This window comes from Abramis brama (genome assembly GCF_963993115.1).
Source record: "Abramis brama genome assembly, chromosome: 15".
NCBI classification, from domain to species: domain Eukaryota; kingdom Metazoa; phylum Chordata; class Actinopteri; order Cypriniformes; family Leuciscidae; genus Abramis; species Abramis brama.
Window position 1 is genome coordinate 6,575,682 of NC_139977.1, and position 14,622 is coordinate 6,590,303.

Here is a 14,622-nt window from a genome sequence, read left to right on the forward strand (position 1 = left end):
ATGTTTCAGGTCATTCTTTCGGCTTAGCCGAAGATTCAAATGTTCATTTATATCTTACCTTGATGCGATTTTGTAGGCTAGTGTATTCTTTTTATTATGCACATAAATGGACCATGGTAAATATATTTACACAGGTTTTTAACCCCATTTGAATATAAAACCCAGTTGAATATAATATATATATATATATATATATATATTTTACAATATGATGCATTGTTTTACTACACAAAAGTAGGCCTATATAGTTTAAATGTATCAACCTTGAAAATATTCAGAAGTAAAATGCAACATGCAGTAATAGAAATGCAAAACATCATAAAAACCCTGACAAGGTTTTTTTTTCCCCTGCAGAATTCCTTTACTTTTACTCTTGATACCTTAAGTACATTAGAGTATGCAAGATAATGAAAAAAATAAATAAAAATTGCTTAACTAAGGTTTAAAATATATGACTAGTAGTTTTTTGCCAATGCGGTATTAGTGGTTATTAAAAGTGCTTTAGTGTAATAAAGTATCTCAATATTTATTCCATGAGTCAGCCCTGCAAACCTGTTGGTAGACAACTTAGTGGATAGTGAAAATATGCAGTCAAACACTCTGGAGACCATCCCAGATCATGTCCCACCAGCAGGAGGCCTTACCAGGGTCTCTATTGTGGAGCCCATCCCGGTCCAGCAGCACATCAGGGTCTCCCACTCAGCTGAATAAAAGTCTAAATAATTTTTCTTATTTTATGTACTGTAAATTTAAATGTTTATGTTGATTTTGATATGTTTAACGTATGTTGTAAATAGTTGGGGGAAAAAAGGTATAGAAGAATTTGTTTCATGTAGAAATTATGACTGTCATTACAAAAATAAACAATGTCCAGAGCAATGAATTCTCTTTTATTTACACATTTAAAGTTGCATAAAAATAAATAAATGTACAGAATTTTTTTCCTTTTAAAAAATATAGGTGAAAAAAAGTTAAACAAGAATATAATATATATATATATAATATATATATATATATAATATATATATATATATATATATAATATATATATATATATAATATATATATATATATATATATATATATATATATATATATATATATATATATATATTATATATTATATATATATATATATATATATATATATATATATATATATATATATATATATTATATATATATATATATATATTATATATATATATATATATATATATTATATTCTTGTTTAACTTTTTTTCACCTATATTTTTTAAAAGGAAAAAAATTCTGTACATTTATTTATTTTTATGCAACTTTAAATGTGTAAATAAAAGAGAATTCATTGCTCTGGACATTGTTTATTTTTGTAATGACAGTCATAATTTCTACATGAAACAAATTCTTCTATACCTTTTTTCCCCCAACTATTTACAACATACGTTAAACATATCAAAATCAACATAAACATTTAAATTTACAAAATATGACACATCAAGACATGCGAAATATACTTAATATTTCTGTATACTCAAATTTGGTTAAAAACACATAGCTTGCATGACAGCACTACAAAAACACATAAAAGTGAAACCCCATTGCATTATCTACTGCTTTTCTTATTGTTTTAGGCTTTATAGGGTGAGTGATATTTCTTATAATACACAAGTGAGATAGACTAGTGCAAATATTACAAATAGGTCGTTAAACTAATAACGTTATTACCACAAGTTTTGCCTAAAACTACCTGACAAATAAAGCCATGCAATGGTCACGACGGAGTTAAGATGAAGTTTATAATAAACTTTAACTCTGGTTTCGCTAGCTATTTGAGTAAATGAAAACATAATACTTACATTTAAATGTGAATTTGCTGTCCACCACCGATATCTAGTCTCGGCCGCCTTTAAAAATAAATAAATAAATGCTGTCGTCACCGGCGCGCAATGACTTATGGGGTAGGATAGGTAGGATAGGCCGTTAAGTGTCCATTTATGTATCCTTCCTTTCACGGGGAAACGAAGGGTGCATTTGGCGTCGCTTTTGAATCAGGGTAGCCTTCATCGCGGCACGATGACGCAACCGTCCTTCGAATACGGCCTTCGGAGGATGCAGAATTGAATTGGGACAGCCTTCATCGAGCCGCGTGACGCAATCGGCCTTCAAATGCGACCTTCCAAGGATGCAGCCTTTGAATTGGGACGTCCTTCGTCGCGCCGCTGTGACGCAATCGGCCTTCAAATACAGCCAATCGGCCTTCAAATACGGCCTTCGGAGGATGCAGCCTTCACATTGGGACACAGCTAACAGACAAGGGAACACAAGGCAGGATCACAGTGTCACGTAACTGCTCCAAGACACGAGAGTAGAGGATCCAAATGCAGCTTTTAATAAGGAAGGTCGTACAGGCGGGGTCAAACAGAGCAGACAGAGCAATGTAGATCAAACAGCAAGGTTAATCCAGATAACAGGCAGAATTCGAGGCAGCAATAATCAAAAATCCAAGAACAGTCCAAGTCAGGCCAGGCAGATAACAATCATACAAATGAGGAAACAGTCCAAGATCAAAAACCAGATAAACAAAACACAGGATAAACGCTCAGAAATGCAGTGTGACACAAACAAGACTTCGCAGGGAATGATGAGGTGAACCAGGCTTATATGGGGTGAACTAAACTATATAATGAGACACAGGTGAATGTGATAATCAGGGATGATGAGTCCGGGCAGTGAATTATGGGAAATGTAGTTGTGAGTGAATAATGATAGTCTGATGTGGAGTGCCCTCTGGTGGCACTCAAGGGCACTCCAGCTGGTGACCGTTACATAGCCCCCCTTTAAGGGGCGGATTCCAGACGCTCAGAAAATTCTCCAGGAGGGAGGTGGAGCGGAGGCGGACCCGGGGGCGGGATAGCGGGCCAGGCCCGTGCAGCGGAAGAGGACCTGAAGACTGCTGCAGGGCGGAAGCCCAGGGCGGAGCAGGCTGTGCAGGCGACCAGGGCGGAGCAGGCGACCAGGGCGGAGCAGGCTGTGCAGGAGGCCAGGGAGGAGACGACCCTTCAGACGGCCAGGGCGGAGACGACCCTTCGGGCGGCCAGGGCGGAGACGACCCTTCGGGCGGCCAGGGCGGAGACGACCCTTCGGGCGGCCAGGGCGGAGACGACCCTTCGGGCGGCCAGGGCGGAGGAACAGACACCGGAACAGGAACAGACACCGGCTCAGGAACAGGAACAGGAACAGACACCAGCTCAGGGACAGGAACAGACACCGGCTCAGGGACAGGAACAGACACCGTGGCAGCGGTTATCTCAGTTGAGGGCTCAGGTTCAGGCGTGTCGGTGGCCATCTCTGCTGAGGGCTCAGGTTCAGGCGTGTCAGCGGCCATCTCTGCTGAGGGCTCAGGTTCAGGCGTGTCGGTGGCCATCTCTGCTGAGGGCTCAGGCGACGTGGCAGCGGCCATCTCATCCGGAGACACTGGCTCAGCGGCCGCCATCTTGTCCGAAGACACAGGCTCGGCGGAGACCATCTTGTCCTGAGACACTGGCTCGGCAGCAACCATCTTGTCCTGAGACACTGGCTCGGCGGAGACCATCTTGTCCTGAGACACTGGTTCGGCGGCGGCCATCTTGTCCAGAGACACTGGCTCGGCGGAGACCATCTTGTCCTGAGACACTGGCTCGGCGGAGACCATCTTGTCCTGAGACACTGGTTCGTCGAGCGTGACGTGAACAGTCTCTGAATCGGCAGAAGTGACGTGAACAGTCTCTGGATCGGCAGAAGTGACGTGAACAGTCTCTGGATCGGCAGACGTGACGTGAACAGTCTCTGGATCGGCAGACGTGACGTGAACAGTCTCTGGATCGGCAGAAGTGAAGTCGTGAAGCTCTGACTCGGCAGGACTGACGTGAGGCTCTGGCTCGGCAGGACTGACGTGGAGCGCAGGCTCGGCAGGGCTGACGTGGACGGACTCAGACTTGGCAGGTACTGTGGGGTTGCGGGGCTCCTTGTCCGCCAAACCCACAGTAAAAGCTGAATCGCTCAATTGCAGGGCCAAGTTCATATACTGTCCAAGAGTCCAATGAGGATTGTGCAGAGGCATGCTTGAACCGAGCGGCTCAGATAATCCTCCCCGAAAAAATATCATTAAGCATACCTCTTCCATGCAGGTCAGGTGAGCCAGCTCCAAAAAGTCAATTACATAATCCTCCATTGATCGATCTCCTTGACGGAGACGCATAAGTCTCACTGCTGGATCCATGTTGGCGAAGTCTTCTGTCACGTAACTGCTCCAAGACACGAGAGTAGAGGATCCAAATGCAGCTTTTAATAAGGAAGGTCGTACAGGCGGGGTCAAACAGAGCAGACAGAGCAATGTAGATCAAACAGCAAGGTTAATCCAGATAACAGGCAGAATTCGGGGCAGGCAGCAATAATCAAAAGTCCAAGAACAGTCCAAGTCAGGCCAGGCAGATAACAATCATACAAATGAGGAAACAGTCCAAGATCAAAAACCAGATAAACAAAACACAGGATAAACGCTCAGAAATGCAGTGTGACACAAACAAGACTTCGCAGGGAATGATGAGGTGAACCAGGCTAATATGGGGTGAACTAAACTATATAATGAGACACAGGTGAATGTGATAATCAGGGATGATGAGTCCGGGCAGTGAATTATGGGAAATGTAGTTGTGAGTGAATAATGATAGTCTGATGTGGAGTGCCCTCTGGTGGCACTCAAGGGCACTCCAGCTGGTGACCGTTACACACAGGACTAAAACGGGGATCACATGACAGACCAGAACTTAAGAACAAGAAAAAAAACACCCAAAATGTGACATATGTTGGAGGGTGGTGGAGCGGAGGCGGTCTTGGGGGAGGACAAGTCTGTGCCGGGGAACAGGACCAGGACATGGCAATGGTGGGCCTGGGCCCTTAAGAGAGCAGCCAGAAAAATGGAGCGCAACTGGAAGAAAACAAAACTAGACGTTTTTCGAATTTCGTGGAGAGAGAGCACGATTGCGTACAGAAAAGCCTTAAAAACTGCTAGATCTGCTTATTTTTCGACTCTCTTAGAAGAAATAAAACACAAACCCTAGGTATTTATTTGACACAGTGGCTAAATTAACAAGAAATAAAGCTTCTACTTCTGAAGTTTCCAAAGAGCATAGCAGTAATGACTTTATGAACTTCTTTACTTACAAGATTGATAATATTAGAGAGAAAAATATAACTATGCAACCATCTACAACAATATCGCATCAGGCAGTGCATTGTAGTCTTCCTGAGGAAAAATTCCATTCATTCGTTGCAATAGTAGAAGAATTGTCTAAACTCTTTAAATCATCTAAATCAACAACATGTATGTTAGACCCTGTACCGACTAAGCTACTGAAAGAAATGCTTCCAGAGGTCATAGATCCTCTTCTTAATATCATTAATTCATCTTTGCCACTAGGATATGTACCGAAAACTTTTAAGCTGATACTAGAAAAGATACTAGAAAAAGCAATATCCTTACAACTATGTTCCTTTTTAGAAAGAAATGGTATCTGCGAGGATTTTCAGTCAGGATTTAGACTGTACCATAGTACTGAGACTGCTCTCATTAGAGTTACAAATGATTTGCTCTTATCATCTGATCGTGGTTGTATCTCTCTATTAGTGTTACTAGATCTTAGTGCTGCATTTGATACCATTGACCACAACATTATTTTAAATAGACTCAAAAATTATGTTGGCATTAGTGGAATTGCATTAGCATGGTATCATACTTATCTGACCGTTATCAGTTTGTAGCAGTAAATGAAGAAATGTCTTATCAATCAAAAGTTCAGTATGGAGTACCACAAGGCTCAATACTAGGACTGTTGCTGTTCACTCTGTACATGCTACCCTTGGGAGATATCATTAGGAAGCATGGGATTAGTTTTCACTGTTGTGCTGATGATACTCAGCTCTATATTTCTTCACGCCCCGATGAAACTTGCCAATTCAAGAAATTAACAGAATGCATAGCTGATATACAAATTTGGATGACTATTAATTTCCTATTACTTAATTCTGAAATGATTAGTTTCTAATGATTGGACCCAAAACCTCTGTACGTACTAACCTAGAATACTGTCTAACAACTGATGGCTGCTCTGTCATGTCTTCGTCGTCGGTTAGGAACCTGGGTGTGCTCTTTGATACCAATCTTTCATTTGAAAGCCACGTTTCTAGCGTCTGTAAAACCGCATTATCCATCTTAAAAATATATCTAAATTACGAAAAATGCTTTCAATGAAAAATGCGTAACAGTTAGTTCATGCGTTCAAGACCTCAAGGCTAGATTATTGTAATGCTATTATGGGTGGTTGCCCTGCACGCATAATAAACAAACTACAGCTGGTCCAAAACGCAGCAGCTCGTGTTCTTACTAGAAGATTCAAGATTCAAGAGTTTTATTTGTCATTGGACAGTCTCCTGCACAACGAAATTTACAAACAGGGCCACCCAGGTGCAATATCACCATCTACGATAAAAACATGTAAAGGGGTTAATAAATAAAAATAAAATAAAATAAACAACAGTAGCAGCAATTGTTCAAATCATTTGACACACGCGTGCAGACACACAACAGAACGACTGTGAGAATGCAAAGTCAGTCAGTGGTCTGCTTCATTTAAAGTTCTGACTGCCCAGGGGAAGAAACTATTTCTCAGCCTGTTGGTCTTGCTTTTGAGGGATCTGAACCTCCTCCCTGAGGGCAACATAGTAAACAGGTGATGGTCGGGGTGAAGATGGTCTTTAATGATCGACCTGGCTTTGGTGAGACATCTGGAGCTGGCGATGGAGTCCAGGGGCGGGAGTAGACAGCCAATCACCCTCTCCATGGTTCTGGTGACCCTTTGTGGTCTCCTTCTATCAGCCAATGAACAGCCAGCGTACCACACAGGAATGGCATGCACCAGCACACTCTCAATTGTGGCTCGATAGAAGGAGACCAACAGATTGGTCTGCAGCCTGTTCCATCTCAGTACCCTCAAGAAATGGAGGCGCTGCTGGGCCTTTTTAACTAGAGCAGTCGTGTTGGCAGCCCACGACAGGTCCCTGGAGATGTGGGTGCCAAGGAACTTAAAAGATGACACCCTCTCCACATTGTCACCTTTTATGCAGAGAGGGAGGGGGTCAGCTTTGCTCCTGCGGAAGTCCATGACCACCTCCTTAGTCTTTTTAGTGTTGATTGTGAGGTTATTCCTATCACACCACGCTGTCAGTCGCTGGACCTCGTCTCTGTAGGCCGTGTCATCATCTCCGGTGATGAGTCCTACGAGAGTGGTGTCATCAGCAAATTTTAGAACCAGGAAGTATGACCATATTAGCCCGGTTCTGTCAACACTGCATTGGCTCCCTATTAAACATTGTATACATTTTAAAGTATTGCTGATTACTTACAAAGTACTAAATGGTTTAGCTCCCCAGTACTTGAGCGAGCTCTTAAAGCATTATAGTCCTTCACGTCTATTGCGATCTCAAAACTCTGGCCAGTTGATAATACCTAGAATATCAAAATCGACTGCTGGCGGTAGATCCTTTTCCTATTTAGCACCTAAACTCTGGAACAGTCTTCCTAACATTGTCCGGGAAACAGACACGCTCTGTCAGTTTAAATCTAGACTAAAAACACATCTCTTTAACCTGGCATATACATAAAATGTTTTTACATTCCTATTATTCAAATCAGTTAAATGATTATTAGGCTGCATAAATTAGGTCAGCCGGAACCAGGAACAGTACACCCGATGTACTCGTTACATCATAAGAAGAATGGCATCTATGTTAGTCTTTCTGCTTATTCTTCGACTCTCATCGAAGGCCTCATCAACACGACAGCCATCAGCACTGATCCTCAACAAACCCGTCTCCATACCGGTGTGATGACTCTGATCTTCAAACAGATGCAACTGGATAATATTTTGATTGTTCCAAAACAAATCTGACTTCTGACCTGTAATGCTGCCTGAATCATAATCATACACTGCACTACAAAAAATGTTTTTCTTACTTAGTATTTTTGTCTAGTTTCCAGTCCAGATATCTAAAAATTCTTAAATCAAGATGCATTTACTAGATAAGTAAAATTAGATAAGATATTATGTCTTGTTTTCCGGGGAAATTAATCAAAATTAAGTGAGTTTTTGCTTAAAACAAGCAAAATGATCTGTCCATGGGGTAAGAAAAATAATCTTAATTCAAACAGAAACAAGATTATTTTTCTTACAACCATGGACAGCTAATTTTGCTGCCACTGTCGCCTTGCCACTGTCGCCATTGCCACTATTATTCAAGCACTGAACTGAGCTAGACGATGACATCACTGTTTACTCCAGAGCGGCTATATATATATATATATATATATATATATATATATATATATATATATAAAGAGTCATAGGACTTGGAACATATTCAAAATGTTGTAGTTAAAATGTTATACATTTTAACTACAACAATTTGAATATGTTCCAAGTCCTATGACTCTTTGTTATAATCGTTAGAAATCCAGAGTAGTCTCCTGTCTAATTTCAATATGTCTCTACCAACATTTAAACCAAACCCTTGTCTAAAGATATATCTAGTGTTTGAGGATGTATTTTGTATGAACTAATATTAGAATGTACACATAAAATACAGCCAGATCATAGAGCTTTTTCAATTACTGTTCTCATACTGATCTCAAATAACTTAGATCCTTACACACACTCCACATTTTATGTAATTAAACTTACACTACTCAAATATTTCTTCCTAATGTATTAAAGAGAACAAGTAGCATGTTGATATGCAGGTCTTTTATGCTGTGAACATATATGTCTTATGTGTTTTTTTTAATTATTTTATTTTATTTATTTTTTTGCATAATGATGGATTTAATGGTGTACAAACGTATCTGTTTTGTAAAAGTTTGCAATGTTGTTGTAGATGAAATATAACACATAACCAGACACCAGGCTAATTCTTGCCTATTTATTGGGAAAAAAATATATATTTAGCATCCCATTCATTGACAACCATAAACAGTCATTCTGCTTGCTGACAATTCTGGTATTTTGGTCAAATATGCTATGCAAATATGCTATGTTCGCTGTGTATAAAACATGCAATACTCTTTAAATGATTATTCATATATGTAAATATGCACTACTTTATCGACAAGACAAGGCGATGTAGCTGTTGTGGGAAAACGAATAAAGAATACATACCAGTCACAACAGCAATCGTTTCCCCCTCCTCCCTGTTTAAAGTTTATGGCCCCATCTCGGGAACTTGGGTATCAAAATGATACCCGAGCTTCCCATTAGTAAATACGACATGAGAGGGCATTCATGACCAGTTTTTAACTAGGAAACTTGTATTTACAATAATTCTGATAGCATGTGAAGGCAGCATATCTTAACCATCAGTCTCATGTTAATCCACCATGTTTGTAGTTCTTTTTATTCATGTTTGTAGTTTTTAACCAAATCCTTCTTCAATGTGTTATGGGTTGTGAGTAATATCAGCCGTTAGAGCGAGCAAGGATCCACACTTTGAAAATCTACTGGAAATAGTAGACCATCTGGGGACTTTTGGCATACTATTTTCAACATACTACAGTATGCTTTGATGCACACTTATTCTAATCTCACATATCAAATGGATAGTATACACTATGCAGGGTTATTTTATTTTATTTTAGTGTTAGGAACCAAATGCAGTATTTTATTAAATAAGCAAGATTTCAGCAGATGAAAAAACAAGCAAAAAAACTTACAACTACATAAGCTCCTTAAATGATATAAGTCGAGCCAAGGAAAACACAAAACTAACGAAAAGGTCAAGACGCAGCTGCAGTGAATTCGAAACAACCTACTGGGTTGCTTCCTTAAAGTCTGTTATAAGTGATACACTTCCTGCTGCCAGTTGGTGCTATGATCATGACCCGCAACATCAGCCCCCATGACCAAACAAACCGCTCAAGTTTGATCTAAACCGCTCAATGCATGCAGAAGATATGAAACATTTCCTGTTTTCCTTTTTTTTACAGCAAGAATTTAGTTAGGGTTCACACTCAAAATTCAACATTATTTTATATTAATAACATTAATAACGCTACAAAGACTGCTTTCTAATTACTGCTTTTTGGGGGGCTTTTAGTCCTGCTATATCAAACGCGTCACCAAGAAACAATCCATTTACCTTTTTTTTTTGCTTGTTTCCTTTTAAACAAAATTGACAAAAATAGGTTTATTTCAGCAATTACAGCAGGACGGCTGTATCGCGGCTTCAAAACTCTAGGATAATTCCTCTGTCACATATAATTATTGTATTAAAATAACGGACCCAAAGCACTATGGCATAATATTGATTCAAAAGAAAGCCACTTTCCAATAATGGCCATAATAAATACATTTATAATGTTTGTAGCTGGTTGTTGAACAGGTCAGGCCTTTCTCAGAGAGTTGGATCCCGGCTTCAAAAGCATATAGAACTCAGTTTGACAGGCATTTGTAATTGAAGCTGCTTGTGAGAGGAGTGAACAGCCAACCACTCACTCGCATGAAATTAGCCTCAGTGCCGCAGTTATGCAACAACACAACATGGTCCTCAGGAGACAGTTTTTTGAGTAATGATTTATGACTGAGGTTCTCATTACCTGTATGGATGCCAATGAGGTGGAAAATTGCTGTGCCAAGTTTTTTAGATTGATGCATAGCAACTAATGCGTTCTTACTATGAAGCGTTGAAGTAAAATGCCATAAGTTGACTGAAAGTTTAACGCTTAGTGTAAAGTTTAACACTTTAGCATACTTTTAAAAACAATATGCTTTAAAAGAATATACTGGTGCAATTCTTCTGCTGTCCTCATCTGGACCTCTGACATAACCCAGTATGAGACCAGTATGAGTGCTCCCAGATCAGCACTTAACTCTAACATTCAGCATCGCTGCCAGTCGAGACTTTCAGTTGTATCGTCCAAAGCACTTTCTCCAAAACCCTCTCCATCTGTGTTAGCCAGACGCTTGTGAATAATTCAGCGTGATGCACGAGTTCTTGCCAGTGTGTAAATGTGCTTTTCTCCCCAGTGCAGTCTCTGTCTTTAGCCTTTCCAGGCCCGGCACCGCAGGACGTCTCTACAACACGGATAACAACCAATGAGCTCGCAGTGTGTAGGCGACATCCGTGCTTTTAATAAGCATGACGCTCTGAACCAGTTGGCAGAAACGCTGGCTATAGCAAGTTCACAAGGTGTGAAAGATTTAAAAATTACGCACCTATGCAGACCAAGGATAGACCACTTTTACATTCAAAGGCTAAATGCAATTCCAAATCCAATATCATTTTTTACCAGTCTCACAAACAGACCTGAGGCATGACCCTGCTGGTTAGCGATGCCCTACTACAAAGCAAAGTTTTCTACAAAGCCCCACTATAAAGCAAATATTCTTTCTGACTGTCAGTCGATACTCATAATAAAAAACTCACAGAGCATGTTCATTACTGTGTTGAATCTTTTGGGTGCCATAACCGATGAGTAACTCACAAAGGACATGCAGGTGGAGGAGAGACAGGTCATGAGGCATAAATATAGCCTTTCCAATTACCCACACTTGCGGCCTTTGCACTTTTACACTTATCCTATCCTATCCTATCCTATCCTATCCTATCCTATCCTATCCTATCCTATCCTATCCTATCCTATCCTATCCTATCCTGCCCTGTCCTATCGTATCTCATCCCATCCATCTCATCCCATTTTATTCTATCCTGTCCTGTCCTGTCCTGTCCTGTCCAATCCAATCCAATCCAATCCAATCCAATCATATCATATCATATCATATTATATCATATCATATCATATCATATCATATCATATCAATCATATCATCATATCATCATATCATATCATATCACATCATATCACATCATAATATATCACGTCACGTCACATCCTGTCCTGTCCTGTCCTGTCCTGTCATGTCCTGTCCTGTCATGTCCTGTCCTTATACTATCATGACATATTTCCTGTATTTGTTCCAAATGTTAAAGCTGGCATGAACAAATGTGTAGACATTTTGATTACCCGATGGGATTCACTTAAATTGCTGTACAAATACAAACAAAGATTTTACAGAGCTTTATTTACATATTTTTAACACTTTTCACTTCACAATTTATTAACTGTTGTGCTTTGACATCTAATGATTTCGGTGCACATAAGTTCCTGAACATGATGAATGATGGGATACGCTTAGCATCAATAAATGCTCTGAAGCGGTATTAGAGATAGTATTGATTTAGTGTGTGTTAACTTTTGGTATTTTTCAGACCTTGCACACTTACTTCCAGTAGTATATATGCATACTCAAGTGGCCAAGATGTGGATATTTGGATATTAGGACAGGCCTCTTTTCAATGTTTCACTGGCTCGTTTTCATCTTAGTTTATTAACTGCTGCTGATTCACACTACAGCTGTTCAATCCCAACTTTTTAGTGGCTCATTGCGTTAAGAACTACTAACTATGACAAATTATACAAATTAATTACTAATCACATCATTAACATGTATCTGAGATGTAAGCAAGATGTTGATGAGTTGTTGAAATGGGATGTTGCCTAGTCACTTTAGAAGAACTGCTAGATCTGGACCATTATTTCAAAGTAAAAACAAAATTCAGATATTCTATTCTATTCTATTCTATTCTATTCTATTCTATTCTATTCTATTCTATTCAAAATTACTGTTGTCTCCCTTTACCTTGAGTATATCTAAGAAAAAAAAAAAGTGGCACCAACCCTACATTCTCTTATACTATTAGCCCTGTGCTTCAGAATCAACCATTTGCATCATTTGTAATTGCCTAACCTGCCACACTGTACTAATCTGAATGTCATTAAGCAGATTCCCTGTGTCTTTTTTCTTATCTCAGGAAACACGAGGCAGAGAAGTAAATCTGCTTGTTTAGAGGAAGAATGGCCTGATGGCCAGCCAAACGGAAGGGCTGATGGGCCACATTCCCATAATGGACTAGCGAGGTAGTGAAGGGTGTAACCACACTGCTACAGTATGTATAAATGCTTGATGGGTCCAGAGCAGTCAAGCATTGCGATCTCACAGAGTCACACACTTGTGGCAGACCGGGATTTATTCTGACAAAGTCTCCTGTTGGCAGCTGACCTGCCATTATCCATTCAGTCACAGCCAGCTCCCTTCAGGTGCAGCGGTGCTGTAAAGCCTTTGTCACTAAAAACTGGAGCATTTGGGTGTTTTCAATGTTATAGGACAACTAGGGAAATGAAAGGCCGTTCAGATGTGAAAGACCCTTTGTGTAAACTCAAGCTTTTTTTAAAAAGCTATAGTGGACTGGTCGGCTGAGGATTAGTTTTACAAGGGTAGATGAAGTAATGTAATTTTTCCACAGGACGTCTGTAATATTAATGACCAATTCGCATGGGATAAGACATCTCAGTAAAACTAGCAGAAGTGGGAGGGGTAACTGGACTTACACACCGAATTCAACTCCCTGTCGTCATGCGCGTTACGTTTCTTCTTGATAACACGTGCACACACACACACACACACACACACACACACACACACACACACACACACACACACACACACACACAAACACACACACACACACACACACACACACACACATATACAGTATATATTTATAAAAGGTTAGGTCCGGCCAAACGATTTATCCATTAAATTCTGATTGGATTCTGTTGGTAATAGGCATTACCTAAAGCTATAAGAAGTTCAAGTGCTTTCGACCTTCTTTTTTATCTTAATGGTACTGAATGTGGAAAACACCTGAGATTTGTCCCACCTCTACAACACAACTGAATGCTTTTTTAAACACCTCCATACTTGAAAAAACGTGTAAAACTACTTTTAAACAGGAAATGGCGGAATATTTATGTACATATTTACAGTGGGTCTATTAGGACGGGATTAGCATTACCAATTTTTCCAGACCTTTTTCCAGAAGGTAAAAGTCACCGTAATCTTCACTGACATTGTCCGTAATGATAACTGAGATGGCACATTCGGACGGGACTAAAATCACAGAGAAGCTCTGGTAATAATTACTTTACCCCACCTCTCCATGTTCAAGTCCTGTCCTAAGACAAAAGCTGTGGGTTTTATCCTGAGCAAAGGTAAGCTTGGAAATGGAAAAATTGCTGAGATTCCTGTTTTCCAGGAGAACCTTCCTTGAGGTTAATGAATTGTGTGTTGCTTTGGAGGAAAAGGCTAGATGAATGACAATTTCATCTTGTAATAAAATATACATATAACAGGCATTTGTAAAATCAGTTAGAATCAACATTTGACACGTCTGCATTCACAAACATGTTTTTTTTGAATAATTTATCAAGTTCTGAGATTTGTAAATACTTTAAAGGTTTTAAGACTCAAAATATAATTTTTAATTGCTTAAACTTAACCTTGCCATTTTCAAAATATATCAAACATCTGGTAGCACTTGAATTATTATTATTATACATTTTATATAAACTGTCAATAATACATCAACAAACAAAATTATATGTTGTATCAAAAATTATATTATGCAACGCTATCTCATGACCAATTCATATGA